General features: G+C 38.9%; 1 long non-coding RNA gene across 1 annotated transcript; it reads right to left on the reverse strand.

Annotated features, from left to right (window-relative positions):
* Positions 1-9,857: 9,857 nt before the first annotated feature.
* LOC114559797 (uncharacterized) lies at positions 9,858-11,688 on the reverse strand. The gene is made up of 2 exons (XR_003693139.1): positions 11,614-11,688; positions 9,858-11,353 (listed from the first exon to the last, which is right to left on the reverse strand). It is a non-coding gene; the product is annotated as an uncharacterized LOC114559797 (long non-coding RNA).
* Positions 11,689-11,742: the final 54 nt, after the last annotated feature.

The raw sequence follows: 11,742 nt of genomic DNA on the forward strand, positions 1-11,742 counted from the left end.
TTATGTTGTCCTTTTTTTATTATATCAACAAATGTAGTGGACAATGGAGATGTCTCATAGAAAAAAAGTTATCCTGCATTCTTTCCAGCAGATGTCAGTATTATCCTTAATAGTTCAGTCAGAGGGATCAGTGGATGTTAGGAGAAATATCTTCTAGTGGAAGGATTGGCAAAGTTAGCCAGACCAAATATGGACCTAGTGGATGTGCTTTTTTCCCCCCTCCTGGTTCCCAGACCTTGAACTATGCAGCAATTCCCATTTAGATGTTTTGGTCAAGAATGAGAGTTCGCATAACTTTTGCTCTCTGGGTTTCACAGTTACACAGCTAAAACCTTTTCTAGGGCTGTTTAGAAGTAGCCTAATATTGACATTTTGTTGGTCAGCTACTACCTCAAACTTGAACTTAGACCTTTTCTTCCCCAGGTGATAAAAAATCTTATTTCACTCTGAAGCTGATCCTCTTTCTGTGTCAGCAGCATATGAGGGCAGAGTGTGTAAACGATGGTTCGAAGTGGCCAGCACAATACACTGAGTCGTCCTAATGAACACCATATTTGGTTGTTTGAGTGTTTTGGTCTCATGCAAGGCCAGGCCACACAGTGGAGAGGGGAAACTGAAGCCATGTGTTTAACAGGGAGTGGCCTTCTACTACTCTCTGTCTCTCTACCTCCCTTTCGCTCTCTGCCTTCAGTCCTAGGGACCAGGAGGATGTTTATCTGGTTTACTTTGGAATTTGTGCACAGTTATCAAAACCTCAATGGATGAATAATGTACAGTAGAGACGTGGGCTGGTTGAGTACGTCGGCTTGTCAGATGGTTCTGGGTAACAAATCATTTGGCTCATCAAGTTAGCATTTATAGCCTCTTTTTGCAAAAATTCCATTTGGCAGAAGAAGCATTATGGTCAGCATGATGGTTGAAATGAAAAATACAAAATATTTTAAGGGTTAACTTCAACCTATATCTATTTCTCAAACTCTCTCTCTGTTCTTCTATTGGTTGGTATTAACAAGACTTCCTGTCACATGTCATTTTTCTGCACATGGAAGAAGGTATGGACTCCAGGTGCAACAGATTGTTAGCACTAGCATATTTCATAAACGTCATCAACTAACCTCAACAACTTTTGGCAGGTCTATTGTTATAAAGTCATGTTGTATGGAGCATGTTTCAAACTTTCAGAGCTTTGTAAGGATCCCAAGTCCCATGTTTTAATAATGGTGCAGACATTAAAAATTGCATCTTGATTTAAATATTGAATATTGAAAGGAAGCACTGGAACCTAAAAATTCTTTTCTTTTTTTATGAGTTTCTAAAAGTCTCATCACCAAACTTTTTAAACTATTTTTTAAACTACTATAAATTAAACTATTTTTAAGCTTTGACACTTTAGTTGTCTGTAGTGCAGCAGAGAGGCCAGTGATTTTGTCATCTTAACAAGCCCTATTCTAAACTGCTGTTTTTGATCTATTTAGTAAATGTGTCACAATTAAAAAAAAAAAAAAAAAAAATGTGTGTAGCCATCTTAGATTGTTGAGCGAGGAATTTGAATTGTATTTATTAGAGTCACACCTGCTTGAGTCTGTTGGTTTTAAACAACTACATGCAGCATCTGTAAAGTGAAACATTGAGGTCATTATTTTGTCATCTTAATTGCCCAATCTGAACAGTATTAGTATGTACATCTATGTCTGAATAGTATTTCTATGGATGTTTAATTTTCACATATCACATGACCGCTGACCATGTGATGTGATGACAACAGATAAGGGTCATGGGTCACTGAAATCAAATACACCTGAGGAAGGCCAGATGTTGGGCCATGGGCCTTATTTTGCACTATTAAAGTATTTTTCGGAGCATTAAGCTGTTGTGTGGACTTTACCTAAATTTACTTTTTTGTCCTGCACCAGCAACTATATGGATGTGCACTACATTGTCTTTTTCTAAAAGTCTAATGACACATACCGTAATCCTTAGCACTAACAGTGTACATCTCTTGCATCCCAAATGTTTTATACATGCAGTGTTGAAAGGTTTGATTTGCAGCCACTGCGACTTGTGGCGTTCCTAATCCCTACAGTCTGTCAGCCGTTTAGTTTCAGGCTTTGTTTCATGCTCGACTTCTCAAAAATGAAGCCATGTTAACTTGTGGTTAAACCAAATGACACTGAGTCAACTCTCCACTTTCATCGTTTCAGTACTAATTTACTGTATGTTAAATAAGCCATGGCAGAGCAACATCAAATGCACTTGGCTTGATATTGTTTTTTTAAATCCATTTGTTTATGTATTTTCCAGTGCAAATACCAGGCAAGTCGCTGTAGGCTCAGAAGTGATACTGTGCAGCAATGGATTCATGGCTAGTGCTAAGAACAGCCTCAGTGAAATTGAGAGTTGTCACACCGGGAAGCTATGTAGCCAGTTATAGCATGTTAAGAATACTGAAATTTCAATGTTTATCAGTTTCTTAATTTGCCTTTGGAGGAATTACATTTACGGGTATATAACTAGACAAAACAATTGTGAATTCTTTATATATTAATAAAAAATCACAGAAGAAACTTGCATGTAAATTTACTGTCAGGTTGGCCAATGTATTTTTTGTTAGAACCCAGTTCTGTTTTTAGAAGGCATCATGGTCTTTTACAGCATAGAGAGAGGGATAGAGTCTCTGCCCTCAGCCAGTTTTCTCCACTTGTAGAGAAATGATGAAAGAGGAAATGAGGTTTGGGAAAAATGCACATCGGGAAAGGCTTTTGGGTTTTGGGCTGGGCCATTTGTCCAAAGCATGCTACTGAAACTTTGCTTTTTTCACAGACAATATCTCAATCTGAGAGTTACTTTCTTTCTCACGTCTTTGTCTGATCAAAACACTGGTGAATAAAGAGTTCTTGATGGAAACTTTGGGAAATTTGAAAACATCTCTTGTCCTTTTTGGCTGCTTTCCAAGCACGCCTGCTCTTCAAGATTTTTATAAAAGTTTACAGAAGTAGAGGAAGGAGTTTTTTTTTGTGGTGTTTAAGCAGCTGAGTCAAGCCAAGAAACTTCAAGCTTGCCCAAGCTGATAAAACAGTGGAAATTGTTGAATTGTTCATGTGTTGAATGACTGTAGTTAATGTTTGGCTTTGTTCCATTTTGTAAGGAAGTTTCACACAGTCCAGACAGACCCAAAGATGGTATGGCAGAGATAAGGTAGAAGACACTTAACTAAATGCAGAGGAAAAATTACCAAAACTTTACAGAAATTTCCATTCAGCTTTCTTTTTCTTATTGTTTATGTTACCTGTTTTGTACATTAAGCTATTGTGACCATCTTTATCCAAGTTCCCTTCAACAAGACTCTGAGGCACTTTATGTTTCAGGGATGCTGCCTGTGTAGAGTGTACATGTAGTGTATGGACTTTGTGTAAACACACTTGCACTATGTTGGCAAGTAAATGCTCTGAAAAAGCTGGACAAAGGAAACACAGTGGAATATAGCAGTGACTTGGTTTTACCAAACATACCACCCCTCTGTCTGTTCTGAGAAGCAGGGCTTCCTAACATAAACCTGGGAGACAGCAGCTGATGGATGTAAGAGAGCCTTTTACGCAGGTCTGGAACACATGACTATTTTAGGTCATCAGCAGGGTCCTCCCAACATGTTGGCTCCGTAACCTATCCACTGTATAGCCTTTAAATTTAATGAGAAGTCTCTACAAAGTCTGTAGAGATGACTCCTGTGCTTTCATATCCCAGAACATAGCAATTGTCTATGTGTTGTGATTGCACAGAGCTAAAACTCATGAGGTGACTGTAATATTGGTCTAAATGACTGATTTCACAAAGATGGTTCACATACTTTTAACTTCTCAGCCAAATGTTATAGAAGTAATATTTTGAATGTTAAATTGCAGAATCTGTCCCACATTCTGGACTTTATGTAATGCTACAGCAGACATTATTCACCCATTTCAATGAGATAACAGGTGGGTGGTGCTTTTATGTGAAGTATGAGAGATAGTTACAGTTCCCATTCAGAGTGCCCATCCTCTCCTGAGTGACAGTGTTCACTGTCTTTCTCCCATGACAGCACAGCAGCTCCTTTAGCCCTCATGTAAGGAAGGCAGTATTTCTAAGTCAGCAATGACAGCAGGGCTATATTGGGTCTCAGCCGATACTCAAACCCTGGGTGCTAATTTTGGACGACTCCACAAGTAACATCAGAAATATCTCTTAAACGCATTTGTGACTCCCAACACCCGCTCATCCAAAGTCAGGCTTTTCCAAGTGTTTTACAGTGATGTTTCTCGGTTTTGCTCATGTCTTAAACAGTGTTGAGAATGAGCTGTGGAACAGGGGAACCGTCGGTCTCAGACTGTGCTGCTGACTGGAACTGATCTGCAGTGTCTCCTGGGATTTAAACTGTCTTGAGTGAAATGTAACACTCGTCCCTCCAAACCCTCTATCTTAATAAGGAAACTTTGCTTGACACTCATTAGAAGACGGGCCACATTTCTGCAGAGAAAAAAGTCCTTTGCTCCTTTTCTTCTCAGAATCCTGCGGCCTCCCCACCCTGTATTAAAGCTGAATAAACAGTCAATCCACTCAATGCTCAGCCGATTTTTCTCAACATTGATGCCAATTTTTAAGAGAGGATTTAGGACAGCCAAGTTGATTAATCAGTGTGACTATTATGTCTTACATGGTCAGTTTGTCTGTCTGCCCTTCTGCTGTATTTACTCAGCCAGAAACTCAGCTGATTTCCTTTGATAGATCCAGGGAGTGATCAAAAAACTTTTTTCAAAGTCTTTCCCAGTGGTGGAAAGTAACTATGCATATACTCAAGCATTGTACTGTTTTTCCATTTTATGCTACTTTATACTCCACTAGCTTCATTTCAGATATCAATTTGACAGTTGTAGTTATTTTCAGATTAAGTTTTTACATAGAAAACTAATGATAAGCTTATTAATTACAATGCACTGTGAAAACATTTTGGCTTGTGACCCTTTACAAAAAAAGCAGTGTCTAGTTGGGGCCCTTTATCACAATTCAAACAGTTCCACCAAAAAGTGATTTCCCCTCCAAACTTCTCAGATGGTTTTATTTAAAAGCAAAGATTGGAGAAAAGTAACTTTGTGTAGCAGAACTTTGTTTTTGTTTACTTTATTTTTTTTTCTATTGCATTAATCATATTGTGACCCCTTACCTTTATCTTGTGACCCTGAGGGCGGGGTTGATAATATCATATATAATAATATATTAGATGCAGTGGCAATATATACTTTTACTTTTGATACTTTAAGTGAATTTTGCTCATAATACTTCTACTTTTACTTAATGCAGGACTTTTGACTTAACTTAAGGATCTGAATGCTTCTTCCACCTCTGGTCTTTCTCATTCTTTTGATGGGAGAGATGTGTTCTTTAGGCCGACTTGGAGCATAATTACCCTCTTATCGTACTGTATATTGTTATTTCAGACATCCAAGGCCTTGGGGCAGGAACTAACCAGACCACACCAAATGGATGTCTATTTATTCTCACGTTCCTGCACTCAGACAGTTGTTTTATGACTAACTTTGCACAACTGTTGTATCTAGCTCCCTTGCTGTGTAGTGAGTCTGAGCCTGACTGGAAATCGGTCACAGCATCTGATCAAACGTGGGGCTGCAGAAAGGCTTTGGTATAAGAATGCAGGTGCCGCAGAGCTGTGGGTTCCTGTGGCATTCCTTACTGTAGAAAGACCACTGTGACCCAGTCATAGTTAATGTAGCCTGCAAGGTTTCAAACAGCCACTCAAAACCACACTGGAATGTCTCATCACCATAGATTCTCACACACACTCCACATTATGGGTTTTGTTCAGCCAAGCTATGGTCATGCGGTTTGAAGTTCATATAATCATAAAGTTGATATAAACCTTCACTTTCTCTTTCTAATTTAGAAAACTGGACTTTTTGTTTACCAAAATGGAAATTGTACATGATTATTCTCCTTCAAGGAGAGCTTAGATGGATTTTGTTGTTAAGAAAGGATGTATTAAGAGAAGTTTGTAGTCACAAAAATAAAGAAAGGGAAACTAACATCCTACCATAGTAGTCTAGCCTCCTCTTGCCATTGTTTCACTTCTCTGTGCCAGAGAGTTCTGACAGGCAGGACTGTAACAGGGAAAACAGTGGCTGCACTGGAAGTGCATACCAAGAAGTTTTATAGCCCTGTGGAATGGAAAGAAATATCGAGTGTGTCTTTGGACCTCACAAAAAGCCCCCGCAACTTAGCCCTCTCCTCTGTCTCCTCTACCTCGCTTACACCAGAGAGCCCATATATGGACACATATATGAAAGATTCTCCCTCTGTGTGCAAACACGGAAACTTCTAGCCCTGGGACATGAGGGGCAAAAGATGGAAGGCAAATGTTTAAAGAGGGCTATCAACAAGATGCTGGGCAGCTGTTGACTGAGATATAAAAGAGCAAGCAACAATTACATTTATACTGTGTAAGAGGATATCAACGAATGAGAAGCAGAGAACAGTGAGCATTTTAGTCAACGATTTAGAAAGATCTTTAAACGGCCTCTGATCCCTGAAGGAAGAATTTCTGAGGACACAATTCAAGTCAACAAATGATGCTGTGGAATCTCTTATCTGGAACTGGGAGAAGTTCAAGCTGCCTGTAAACAATCATTTACTCCCCATTTCCCCTCTTGCCCTTTACTGTGTACAAATAAACACAACGGTAAGAAAGTGTTGTTTTCCTAAACTGAAGGCAGTATTTGTATTGCAGAATGTCAGAGAGATTGACTTTTCTGTTCCAGTATTCATGCTATGACATGTCTGGCCTTTTTAATTTAACACTAGGATTCTAACATGGCATCCCACATGAGTCTGAAATGAATCGTGACAGTTCCCCCCGAATGCGTTCTCTGCTCCCCTCTTTTAGTCTAAGCTGACTGAGCAGCATCAGATCTGGCTGACATTATTGCCTCTGTGTGTGTTTGTGTGTATATGTGTGTGTGTGTGTGTGTGTGTGTATGTGTGTGTGTGTGTGTGTGTGTGTGTGTGTGTGTGTGTGTGTGTGTGTGTGTGTGTGTGTGTGTGTGTGTGTGTGTCCATCTGTAGAGGGGGAACACAAACAAACAGTCTGGGAGGAGCCCTGCCAAGGCCACAAATATTCCTCCATTATGACTCCTACCCATATTTGTGTTTGCAGTGCTGGAAGCCTTTTGGTATTTTTACAGCTCAGCTTGTTTTCCTTCAATAGGCTGTAGTTGTTTGCATAGTGTCACTGAGGCAAACTTGGAAAATGACATCTTAAGCTCAACTTTGACCAATGCACCTGTAGAATCATGGGGATTTCTATGAAACAATGTAAGACTAAAAAGTGGGTGCCCCAGTCTTAGTCTGTATGAGTTGCAGGTATTTACAGTCAGAGAGATGACAGAACAGCAACTTGTACTGTAGGCAAAACTTGGCACGAGAAGAATGCTACCCATCTTCAATGGAGCACCTGCAGCTGAAATATTTGACCTTCATACTCTGGAATTTGACTCAAATTATTGGCTAACCCTCAGCATGGGCTGGTGAAAATTGTGAATTTCAAGCAGCTTATACTGCACTCTCAGGTCCTGTTAACTAAACAAAAAGTGTAATACAATTACAACTGACTGAGGTACACTTTTGTTTGATTTACACTCTCAATGACAGATTTACCACCATGCAGAACTGTGCGAGTCAAAGTGTCACAGCCTTATTGCAACTATCCATCAAGAAGAATACTGTGGCAGGTTTTGTGTGATGGTTATGGTTAGATGTCCACCTGTGCTTTCTAATAGACCAGTTTGAGTCTTACGACTACCAGTATATGTCAGAGGGACATTACTGTTAATAAACCCAGAGGCAGTAGGTCATGTAGGCTTAGGTTACAGCTTGGGTTGCACTCCCTCTCTCCAGTTTTGCTGTGCTAAATGATTATGCCCCTGCATGGAGCTGTCTAATCCCAGGGGTACCATCTGAGAGAAACAAGGAGTTCTCTCTCTATATATATCTAGACGATGTCTGCAGAAATCTTCAGATGGTATTTGACAGGCAGCCTGCCAATACTGTGCTACTCAGGGTTTCACTTGGTGGCTGTGCACTCAACACACAGGGAGGGACAGCTATCCTCAATATTCCTTTGCTGTTTTGTTTCAGGTGCAATCATTAGACAAACCACACACATGTCAGAATGCTATAGTGTCACATTAAATGACATAACTTTAGTAAAGAGCAAGCAGTTTAAGATTTTTTTCCCCCAGCAAAATGTGCCATTTTTGCATCACACAGGCATTGTGACTGAGCCTCAGCAGAGGCAGAGACATACTTTTTCTAATGCAATAACATTTTAGCCATGAGAAAACTTTAAATGTCTCTCGAGGGTCTTCTTATGCAAACATGATTTCAGGAACAACAGCCAAGCTCCTCCCTGAGCAGCGACTGAGGAGGACCGGACATTCCATATGCATAGCGGGTTGTCACTGTAGGCCTAACAGATTAACTAATACAGTGTTACAGTATTAGCATTAATGCTACTGTGTCACTTAAATTGGCAAGATGACAAACTGCACTTCCACCTCAAGACCACAAAGTGATAGAGTTGAAAGTCTGAGAGTTGAGGGGTTCTTAGGTCTCAGTTGTCGATTTCCTGAAATTTGGTTATTTGACACCTTGACTACCCACTTTTTTTGGCTCATTACATCTTTATTTACTCATTTTATTGCTATAAATACTTTTGTGGCTACAAAGAGATTTTACAACCTTTTTAATAACCATGGTTATTATATAAAAAAATCTTACATGGTAGGAAATTGATAATGATAGAGTAGTGAATATTAATTGGAAATTTGCTTATTGCTGCACCTGTTTGACTCAGCTGTCGCCTCATGTAGACGACTGAAGCAGGATACAGAGGCGATCAGGATTCCAGCAAGTCAGAGAATGTCAGATCTTTCCCGAAAATGGGCAACTGTTGTTAATTGCAAGTCTGTTTTCATAAAGGCTACCTTATGTTGTGAGTAAATGAATTACTCATTCAGTCAAACTACAACCTCTCAGCTGTTTGCCCTCTCTGAGCATGAATACTGAGAAGACTCTTGGCTTTTTGAATGAGCTCATGCAATCACAACAAAGACAGAGCCCTCTAAAGACAATAAATTCTTCACTAATGTGGCTTTTGGCAAAGATTTGGGAGTATAGTAAGAGTAAAGTCACTAATATTTATCTGTTCACACAAGTAAGTTCACTATTAGATAAGATAGACTTTTCATGTTTCAGTACCAATTCAAATGCTAAAAAATGTACATGTAAATGGTAGGACATAGGCTTACATGTTTTTCAGACATTGTTCTGATATGAGTCTTTAGAGGCCTTGAGAAGCAGATTATTTTTCAAAGAGCACCAAATAAGTCTGGAGATTTTTTTTTTTACTTCAGCAGCCATGAAAAAGAAACTCTTGTCTTCAGAACGCGACCACAGCCTAAAAACTGTCTTAAATATTAAAAGACTTTGTTATTGCTGTTCTCATATTCAAAAAATAAAACTATGCTTTATGTCCTTATTAATGTGTAAGTGCCTATGATTTTCCAATGTAACTCAGAAAGCAGTAGCTTTTCAATAACGTCTGGACAGAAGGAAAGATTTGTAACTACTTTAATCATAGCAAGCATATTGGGCTCTAGGCTATTTTATACTGTTCCAATAAGTTAAAGGAAACATCATAATGGAGCTTATTTTCATTCCCAGAATGCCACAGCAAATCCAGTGTGCCATCACAACCCTCCCCTGAAGCCATTAAGTGAGAAGGCTGTTAAAAACAATTAAGATCAAATTGCAAATCAAGATAAAAACCAGTGCTTTACTGTCAACAGTAAGAACATAATGAAGACAAGTCATTCTAAAGATTTTAAGTAGGACAAAAGCATAAAATAGCCTACTGTATTCACATAGTATTAAAAAAAACATTTAGCCTACAACTAAATGTTTAAACAGCATATTTGATATGTAAAATGTACATGTTTGAAGCACATGATGAACAGTAATGCACACTATAAACATTACTTAAAGCACATTACTTAATTCAGTAAAGCAATGTAGTATCTCAGAACATTCAGAGCCATTTCTGTGTAGCAGCAACCTCCAAGCTTTGTACAGTTATTGGTGTTATATTATTTTTATTCATATGCATATTAAGAAATATAAGATACTTTATACTTTAATACTTTTTCCAGACATTCTGAAACCACACGTATTACCTCAGACTAATCTAGAGAAAAGCAGGCAGAAATAAGGCCTGTGACTAGTATTGTTCAATGCCAATCACAATTATACAAAATGCCAGTCTATTAGAACATGGGCCGGCCCCAAGATTATCAAAATATTTTTCTATTACTGAGCCTGTCAATCAAAGTCTAAGACACGGCTGATGCCTAAATTACCAGGACAATATCTTAAAGTATAGCAAAGCAATATGATGAGAAACTGTATCCTGATATTGGTCATATTTTACTACTGAAAGTCTGCCAGGCGTATAGCAACAATAATCTGTAAAATGGACCAAAGCCTGAGCAAGACATGGATTATTTTAGGGGACATATCTAATAGCATTGGACCTTGGACTCTTGGCACAGAGTCATGGATCCATATTACAGACGAAGGCAGGTGCAAGAAAAAGAAGGCGATCCTAAAAATATCCTTGAGGAGCCTTGTGAAGACTAGAAGACACTTGGTATGTCTCAGTCACCACATGTGCATTTCATTAGCTTAGTACATTAATGTTTTTAAAAAATCTCGAAAAGGGGATTATTGGATCAAATACTTGACTTACAATTCAAGCATTGTAATAACAGAATGTAATAGAATTGTGTAGAATATAATGTTATACATTTATACCCTTCCAGATTTTATGCTACTAATGTATTGCATATAAACTAAAATATTCTTTATTATATTTATAAAGCAGTTAACATGTCTCAAATGCCAAGTCAATCAGTGACTCTGTTGCTGTAATTGAAGTATAAAACCCATGCTGCCTGGCTGCCGCAGTCAAATAACACATCAACAGTTTACAGGGAGGATATCGGATACATTATCAGGTAAACACTTTCCTGTCTTGAGCCCCCCAGACTGTGAACAATGCATCAAGGGCTTGCTGGGCTTATCGAAGGCATCTCCTCTCAAACAGCACACTTGCCTTGAGCTACTATAATTTATCCCAGAGGAACTTACACTCACCTACCCACACAAACACACACTCACACAGACACCAGCGGCTGCAAGTTGACAAAATCCTGGTCCAACTGTTATTGCAGCTGCCTGTGCTCCCACTCCCAGCCTGTTACAGGACAAAATGAGACACAAATTAACAGGCGAATACTGTCACTCTGAAGATCATTTATATGAAAAGGAAACATGTCCCAGATTTCAGTCACACTACTGGATTTTGAGCAAACTCAAAATAAAGTATCACATGCTGCTTTTAAATGTGTTACCACAGTGGTAAAACAAAGTGTTGTGCAGAGATTTAATGATGTGCTCAACCAGTAAGCTTCTTCTGCATCTTCTCCATGCATTAAATGGCTTCTGTAACATTACCATTAGGAAGCCTTTCCGTGGGAGCTGCCTGCTTGTCTATCACACCCCATATAAAGGCGTATCAAAAGTCAAATGTTTGGGAGCAACGAATCGCAGAGCAGAGCCTTAAAAAACGCCTGGGGACCCACA

This window comes from Perca flavescens, chromosome 8 (genome assembly GCF_004354835.1).
Source record: "Perca flavescens isolate YP-PL-M2 chromosome 8, PFLA_1.0, whole genome shotgun sequence".
Classification (NCBI taxonomy): domain Eukaryota; kingdom Metazoa; phylum Chordata; class Actinopteri; order Perciformes; family Percidae; genus Perca; species Perca flavescens.